General features: G+C 49.5%; 1 protein-coding gene across 1 annotated transcript in view; it reads left to right on the top strand.

The window, feature by feature from the left end:
• Ttll11 (tubulin tyrosine ligase like 11) overlaps positions 1-7955 on the top strand; it is a 269365-nt gene that overhangs the window by 189390 nt on the left and 72020 nt on the right. The window lies entirely within an intron of this gene.

Genomic DNA, 7955 nt, shown 5'->3' with positions numbered 1-7955 from the left:
CCTTACTCATAAGTGAAATACATCAACCCACATGTATAAACATCATGTTGTCTCTCTAGTATAAGAACTTCAAAGAGGAACTAAAATCAGAAAGGTGTAGTAGATACTGTGAAAGGGCAAAAACCTGTTGAAAGGGAAGGACCAAGTGGGATGAGGGAAAGGATGGAGGAAAACAAGAAAAGGGAAAAATACACACATGTATACACAGGATAGCTTGGATAATTATACTGTAATATAACAACTATGGTTGAATTTCTATTATTTTGTTTAGTGAACTTCTCTCATTTATACTATTTTTATAATAATAATTAAATATGGAAGACATCAATGATCAGATTCAGAAAGTCTACTGAATGCCAAGCAAAATAAATAAGAAAAAAATCCACAGGTAGGCAGATACACTGTTATGAAACTGCCCAACCCCAAAACAAAACAAAAGACCATAAAAGCAATCAGACCTACTAGCACAGGGTGTGTCCTCTGATGGTAGTAATTAGATGGACAGCTGACTTTTTTAAACAGTGACAAGAGAATCCAGGAGTCAGTGAAGCTGCTTTCAGCTACTCCGAGGAAATAACTAGAAAGTGGAATCTTCTGCCCTGTGAGCTTGTCTTTAAAGGGAAGAAGTGAAATAAAAACTCTTGAGAACAAGAAGAAACAGATCCTCGCAAATGGATGGCAAGATGCTCTCGTTAAGTGCCAGACGTAGCGCAACAGGCTTGCGGGATTGTTCAGAGGTGTTTCTCTGTGATATGGGGAGCTTCATAAGCTCAGGTGTTAGAGACAGGAAGGCCTGGGTTCCACCCCACTCCCCAGATATGTAAACTTGGGCTGTTCCCATCACTCCTTGGCTTCTATTTCTTCCTCCTTGAAATTGGAGAAAAGGTGTCACACTCGCAGGATGACTAATAGAGTTAAATAGGTTCCAACACAAAACTCCTTAGTAGACATTTTAGAAGCCGCCTTTCTTCACCCATCTATCCAGCCAGCCAGCCAGCCAGCCGTCGAGCTGTCCATCCCTCCATCCATCCATTCAGCTTGGTACATCAGCTCCTAAAAATTGTATATCTGAGCAAAATAGGCCAAACCCCAGACTCATGGAACTGAGCTTTCAGGGGTGGTGGGATATGGGGAAGGAAAAAGTGGAGAAACAAACCCAATTAATAGCGTGAATTAGGAGGTCATCAATACCAGGGAAAATTAAAGTGAGGGAAGCACAGAGATGTCGCGGGTCAGTGAAGTCCATACTGAGAAGGCAACATTGGGTGACCCCCTCGAGGAGAGAAGGAGTGACATGAGGGCCTTTCAGGGGCCTTTGAGGGAGTTATGCCCTTCAAGTTTAAGGAACTGCAGGGACCAGCCGGATTAGATCAGAGATTCAGAGAGAGTAGCTGCTGTTCATGCAGCAAGTCCCTGGCAGAGCCACAGTTCTGACAAGCACAGGGGCTTGTGGGGCAGGGGAAGTGTTGTGGGCAGTGACAAGAGTGTCAGGCTTCTAAGGCTGCCAAGGACAGGGCAGAGCACCACACACCAGGGAACACACCACGGCGAACTGGGGTGGGTGACTAGCCTGTACCTGTTACTGCGGAGGGCCACGGCCCATCAGCACCACTGGCCTGGTGCCCTGGAGCCCCAGAGTTTGGGTGCTTGGTGATGAGACAGCTGGGACCACGCACTACCAGAAGGGTCACACTCCAGCACTGTGTCTCCCAGGCACAGCCAGCCACTCTCAGCATCTGAGCCTCCTGCCCTGCTCCCCAGCTCCCCTCAACCCCTCTGCTGTGCCCACCGTGGCTGACATGGGCCCCTTCATCTGCTGAAGCCCCCAACCTTTACCAGACGATAGGGTTTGGGGTCTCTTTCTTTCCATCACCTTCTCTCTTCTCTTAAGTTCCTCAGGTCATCTCTCTCGGGGTGGACAGTGGGGGTGGCAAGCTCTATAAATAGTACAGGGGAAGAGAAAGAAGGAAGGAAGGAAGGAAGGAAGGAAGGAAGGAAGGAAGGAAGGAAGGAAGGAAGGAAGGAAGAAGGAAGAAGGGTAGGTTAGCACAGCTGAGGACAGGTTGGCTCTGACCTCCCTTCAGGGGCCCCAGAGTTAGGAACGTGGGGCAATACCACCTCCCTGGACAAGGGAGGGCTGTGCGTGTGGCAGGCACAGTAGGAGAGGCTGCTCTCCCTACAGCTTAGAAGGAAGCAAGCAACATTCCCAGCATTCCTTGTGCTTGTTGCCTCTGGTAGAGAAGTCAGCGACACCTCACCATTCTGTTAGCCATTTCTGAGCCTTCACATTGTGGTATCACACACACATGCACACGTACATGCACATACGAGCACACACACATGCACACAGAGAGTGCAATATAGAACTCACTTGTGTCTATCTCATGGAAAAGAACTTGGAACAATAATTCCTTATGCTTTGCAACTTCAGCTTTGCAGCTGTTCATGTGGACAGAAAGCCCCGATTCCCTCCAGTTTCTAACAGGATACCTCCATCAAAGCTTAGCTCTGAAGTTTTCCATAGCCGGGTACTGGCCACTGGAGTGGATGTGGCTGGGGTAGCCTTCATGTCCTGTGCCTGTCAGTGCACCTTGGAGTGTGGGCCAGAGGCCCGCGCAGAGGAAGGGGGCAGCCAAATTGAAGCAATCCCCCAATTTGCCCTTACGGGAATTGTGTGGAAAGGAGTGAGGCATGGTGGAGAAAGGCTATGTCCTGGCCGGAGAAAAGCATTTACCTGCCGTGTGACTGGACAAATTCTTCACCCTCTCTGAGCCTCAGTTTTCTTCTCTGTTAAATGGAGATGATAACACCCAACTCTTAGGGTCATGGTGAGAGTCAGAGGTAGTTTTCATAGAAGTGTGATCATACCACGCTAAGTTGGGGGGGGAGAGAGAGAGAGAGAGAGAGAGAGAGAGAGAGAGAGAGAGAGAGAAGAAAGAGAGGAAAGGAAAGAAAATATCCGTGTTAATAATGGCTATAACAATGCTTCACTGTGAACCAGATGGTGACCTTTTTCCCCCTTTTACTGCCTTTTGGTATCTTTTAATATTTTTTCCATGTACATATTGACTTTATATTAGGAAAATAGAAAATAAGCTTTAAAGCATAAAATAGGAGGGAAAAGCAATATGCACTGAGGCAGGCCCAAGTTGGCACTCAGTAAATGGTAGCTATTTTTACTAATTAGTCATTATGCCTAATAATAATAATTAGGAGTAATGATTTCCTCTGGGACCAGAGGTTGTGAATTAGTCCGTAGGAGGTGGCTGATGGCTCACAGTGCCTGCCCCAGTGGGGGGGAGCGTTGGGTCCTCTTCCAACGATGTCGCCTTCCCGCATCCTTCGACAGCCTCCCTGGGCTTCAGGCTTGGTGCTGCGCCCACTGCCTCCCACAGGAGCTCCTCACAGAGCTCCTTAAGCCCATGACACAGGAGACCACAGTTTGGGCAGACCAAAGTGTCCCTTCACTGCAGAGAATGACAGTGGCCATGACACTTCGGACCTCTGCAGAGAGCAGACCATTGGTCCAGGGCTTACAGGACAGGCCACACTTATTCCTTATGCTTGGATGGCAGAGAATGTGCCTGCCAAGACTTTCCCACCCTTGATGCTGCTGATTGGAAGATTATTAAAGTATTATTGGCACCATGGGGACAGTGGTCAGGACTTAGCTCAAGACAGTTATATTAAAATATTAAACCCTAACCATCTTTAAGGTGTGACCATTTCTGAGAGAATTGAGAATTTTGTTTTCTCACGATGAAATGAGAAAACAGAATTCCTACCTCGCTGTGCAAAGCTGAGCAAGCCAGCCAACCTCTCTGAGCCTTTGTGCTCAGGTGGAAAACAAGGGATCAGCGGCGCCGGTCCGGGGGGTCCCTGGATGTTCTGGATTCCGTGACGTGATGATTATAAGTACAGTCAGTTCTAGGAAGAGCATGAAGTTGGACATTTCCTGTGCTCAGTGGGCATGCTGCCAACGTGTGACTGATAAGACAGGCAAGAACAGCAGTCTTCTCTGGGGCCGACGCTGATCCTCATGGCCCCCCGCAGATGACGGATGATGAAAGAACTTCAGTTTGTGGCTTCTAGAACAAAGGAAGTGGGTCCCTCGTGGTCCAGTGGTCCCTCTGCTGTGTGAGTGCTGACACGGCCAGTGGCTGCTAGCTAGCAGCCTGAGTCTGGCGTAGACAATTGCCAGGTGTGCAGCCGGTCGTCTGCAACCCTCGGGCCACCCTGCAGAGTGGCGCTGCTGTTGCTTTACGAGGAGGTAGCTGCGCCTTACCCGCCATGCTGGGCCACAGCCCTGAGGAATCAAGTGTCAGCAAGACCTCCTGCCCCGGGGGGCCAGCAATGGAGAAACAGCTAGAGATAAACAAAGGGCAGTTGTGGTACAGTGTGAAAAGTTTTAGAAAGGGTAAACACAGGGTGTCAGGGTAGCCTAGCCAAAAGGGCTGCTCAAGCCTGCAGAAGTGCAGTTGAGACAGGAGGAGCAGCGCAGCCAGGCAGAGGCAAGAACACGAACAAAGGCCCGGGGCCAGTGGACAGCAGGCAGATGTGGCGAGCAGGGCTGTCTGACTGCAGCTTCAGTGGAGATGTGGTGGACTGGAGAGAGATGTGGGGCCACAGCAGGGGTGGGTTTGGCCAGGCCAGAGAGTTTAGACTGCATCCTAAAGGCAGGAGGCCCAGCATGTACACACTTTTGCATCCCAGTGGTATTTACTGAACATTAACCACGTATCAGGACCATAGAGTCCATAGGGCAGGGAAGGACACTGCCAAAGCCTGTGCCTTGGACTACTGGACTATATTGGATTACTTTGCTGAATTCATGTACCCACAATATATGAATGGTGATGGAATACCCATCTCTGACAAAAGTAAACAAAAAAAGGGGATATAAATGATGGACCATTTTGTAGTGAATATACATATGACACAGGAGACCACAGTTTGGGCAGACCGAAGTGTCCCTTATACAAAATAGTTAGCATAGATATGCAGCTACTTTCTCTTAGTTCAATGAGAAGAAAATTTTGAACTAATAGTGTTTAGACAAGATATGTCTGCATCTTGTATGATGAATAACTATTAGGAAGACAACAATACACAATGTATTAATTATTGTAACTGTCCTACTAACCTGTTTTGAAACTGTCTCATTGCTATTTCTTTCTCAATAAAATTAATATTTAAAAAAACCCAAAGCCTTTGCCTTGGGAACTGACATTCTTCATAGTGGGGTAGGGAGCAAGGAGCCAGGGCAGTCAGTGAACAATACTCACAGTGATGCATAAAAATCTATCGAGTTTCCCTTTCTCATTCCCAGACTCCATATCCGTGGGATTCACCCGAGCACGTGGCAAACATATCCAGGGGAAACGCTGTACCCATGCTAAGCCCATGCGGCCTTCTTGGCAGTGTTTCCTAAGCAATACGGTACAGCAGCTACGTCCATGGCATTTACGGTAGTAGGTCTTCTGTATCATCGTGAGATGGCTTAAAGCCTCTGAGGGGATATGTGTTGGGTCTACGCAAATACTGTGTCCTTGTAGGTGAGGGACTTGAGCATGCAAGGATCTTGGTGTCCACAGAGGTCCCAGAACGGATCCTCCAGGATTCCCAAGGGACAATTGAACTGCGATAAATGATAGTAAAGGCTGTGGAAGGCCCCTGGGGCACCAGAAGACAGAGGGTGCGGTGTGCTCCTGAGGAGGACTGTCTGAGCAGGGATGTGCGGGCAGACACTTGAGGGCGTCAAGGGAGGGAGGCAGAGACAGGGCTGAGGCCGAGAGTGACCGGGTCAGCCGTGCTCTTCAGCGGTGACACGAGCTGCTGTGAGAGGACATGGACAGCGGCAAGACCGGTTACGAGGTTGCTGAGATTCAGGCGACCCACGGTGACATGTGATGGCAGACATAAGGGTAAAGTGAGATGACAGGAGTGAGAGGACCAGGCCGACTCCATCCCTGGGGGGTGGGATCGAATCGATTTCCTCTCTCTAGTTTCTGGCCAGATGCTGAGTGGATGTGAGCCTCTCCTTTGAGGCCAGGGCCAAGGCGGAGATGACCAGCTCACCAGTAAATTGCTGCTACACTCATCATCACAGAGGTGTTATCCACAACAGCCTGAAGGTGGAAGCAGCCCAGGTGTCCCTTGATGAGGAACGGATAAGCAAAAGAGTACGCACTGCAGTGGAGTGTTTGTAATTCAGCCTTTAAGAGGAAGGAAATTCTGACACACGCTACAACATGGCTGAGCCTCGAGGGTGTTTTGCTAAGCGAAGTAAGCTAGACAGTAAAGGACAAGCACCACACAACTCCGCTTCAGTAAGGCGCCCGAGCAGTCAAACCCACAGAGACAGGAAGCAAATAGTGGGTGCTGGAGGCAACAGGGGAAAGGCCGGGGTGGTTAGTGCCTGATGAGGTCGAGGCTTCCATTGACAAAGAGAAAGTTCTGGAGATGAGTGCTAGGATGGTTACACCGTGAGGACTCTACACAGTGCAGTTGAATGACACACTTCACAATAGGTGAAATGGTTTCATATTATGTATAGTTTACCAAAAGTTGATATTTTATTAATAAAATAAAATAAAATAATACAATTTTGCTTTGCTGGAATTCAAACCCAGAGCCTCATGTGTGCTAGGCAAGCACTCAACTCCTGAGGCAAGCAGCCCAGTCCCTAGCTTATTAAATTTTTTTGTTCTTAAATCTCTAAGCCCAGTGTCAGAGAAGAAGCAAACCCTGCCTGGCCTCCAGGTTCTTCATGTCCCCACCTCAATGCCCCTTATTTTGAGCTTTTATCCATCTCTGACCCGAACCCATCACAGGGTTTGGGTCACATAATAAAATTACATCTCTGACCTATTTGTCCTCAGAGAGCTGGTGAGGGGGCCGAGTGCACCCACACACCTTCCACACCTGATGGGGAGCCAACCCCCCCAATGGCCTAGATACCATTCCTGTGACTTGACTTAGGCCAGGCACTGCCAGCCCACCACGAAGCTCATGCTCCAGCCCTCGCCTCGGCTCCCTCTTATTGTGAGAAGGGCTGATCATTCCCGCCTCACGAAGCTTAGTAGGACTCGTGTACAAGCCATGCCTGTGGGTCATCACCTCAGTGTGCAGCAGCTGTCACTGCACAGCCTCAGAGTCACTGTACACAAGGAGAAAACTCATTCAGTGAGATCATGTCCTCATCTCTGTCCTCTCTAGTTCCGTACCATTCTGTAAGCAGATGCAGCACCTGCTACTAGCTGAGATGTTTACAGAGTCCTGGAAGCATACCTCGGTTCATTCCGATTTATTTCTTTTACAGAGGAGACCAGATTCAGGGAGGTCTGAGTGACATTTACTGAGCCACTGTTCTAGGCTAGCCAGCCCCATGCCCTTGCCAGTGGGAGAGATGAGTCCACCTCGGCCCCTCATATGGGCCCTAGAGCCAAGGGTGTTGTCATAGGAAAGTGTACACCAGGTTCTCTCCTGGACCTGGACACCTTGGATAAGCCATGGCCCATTTCTAGGGCTCAGTCCTCGTGCACATAGAGTGAGAACTTGAACTTGCCAATCTCCATGGCCAGAAGCTATTTTCTTTCTATCACCTGAACTGCCTTGGCCTGCTGACCTTGTGGGAAGAGTCTGCAGGGTGTCTGGGGTTGGGGGAAGCTGGACCATAGTGACTGCCTTCTGCTCTGTGCAGACTTGGCTTTGTGGCCTTCTCTGTCTACTAGGATGGACTTCACTGCTGTGGCACTCAGGGACTCTGGCTGCAGACTGCTGGGGGAGGGGGCAGGTATAGAGGCCAGGGCCAGGCAGAGGCCAGGGCCAGGCAGAGCCCTGAGTACAAGGAAGCAGAGTAAGGACTGAGACCAGGCTGGCCAGCCAGTGGTTCCTGGGTGACACTGCAGGATGAAGAGTGGAGGCTATGCAGCGGGCCAGCTGCTGGCTAGAGG

Source organism: Octodon degus, unplaced genomic scaffold, assembly GCF_000260255.1.
Source record: "Octodon degus isolate 3935 unplaced genomic scaffold, OctDeg1.0 scaffold00137, whole genome shotgun sequence".
Classification (NCBI taxonomy): Eukaryota; Metazoa; Chordata; class Mammalia; order Rodentia; family Octodontidae; genus Octodon; species Octodon degus.
The sequence above is the reverse complement of the archived record's forward strand: the minus strand, read 5'-3'. Positions and strand labels throughout refer to the sequence as shown.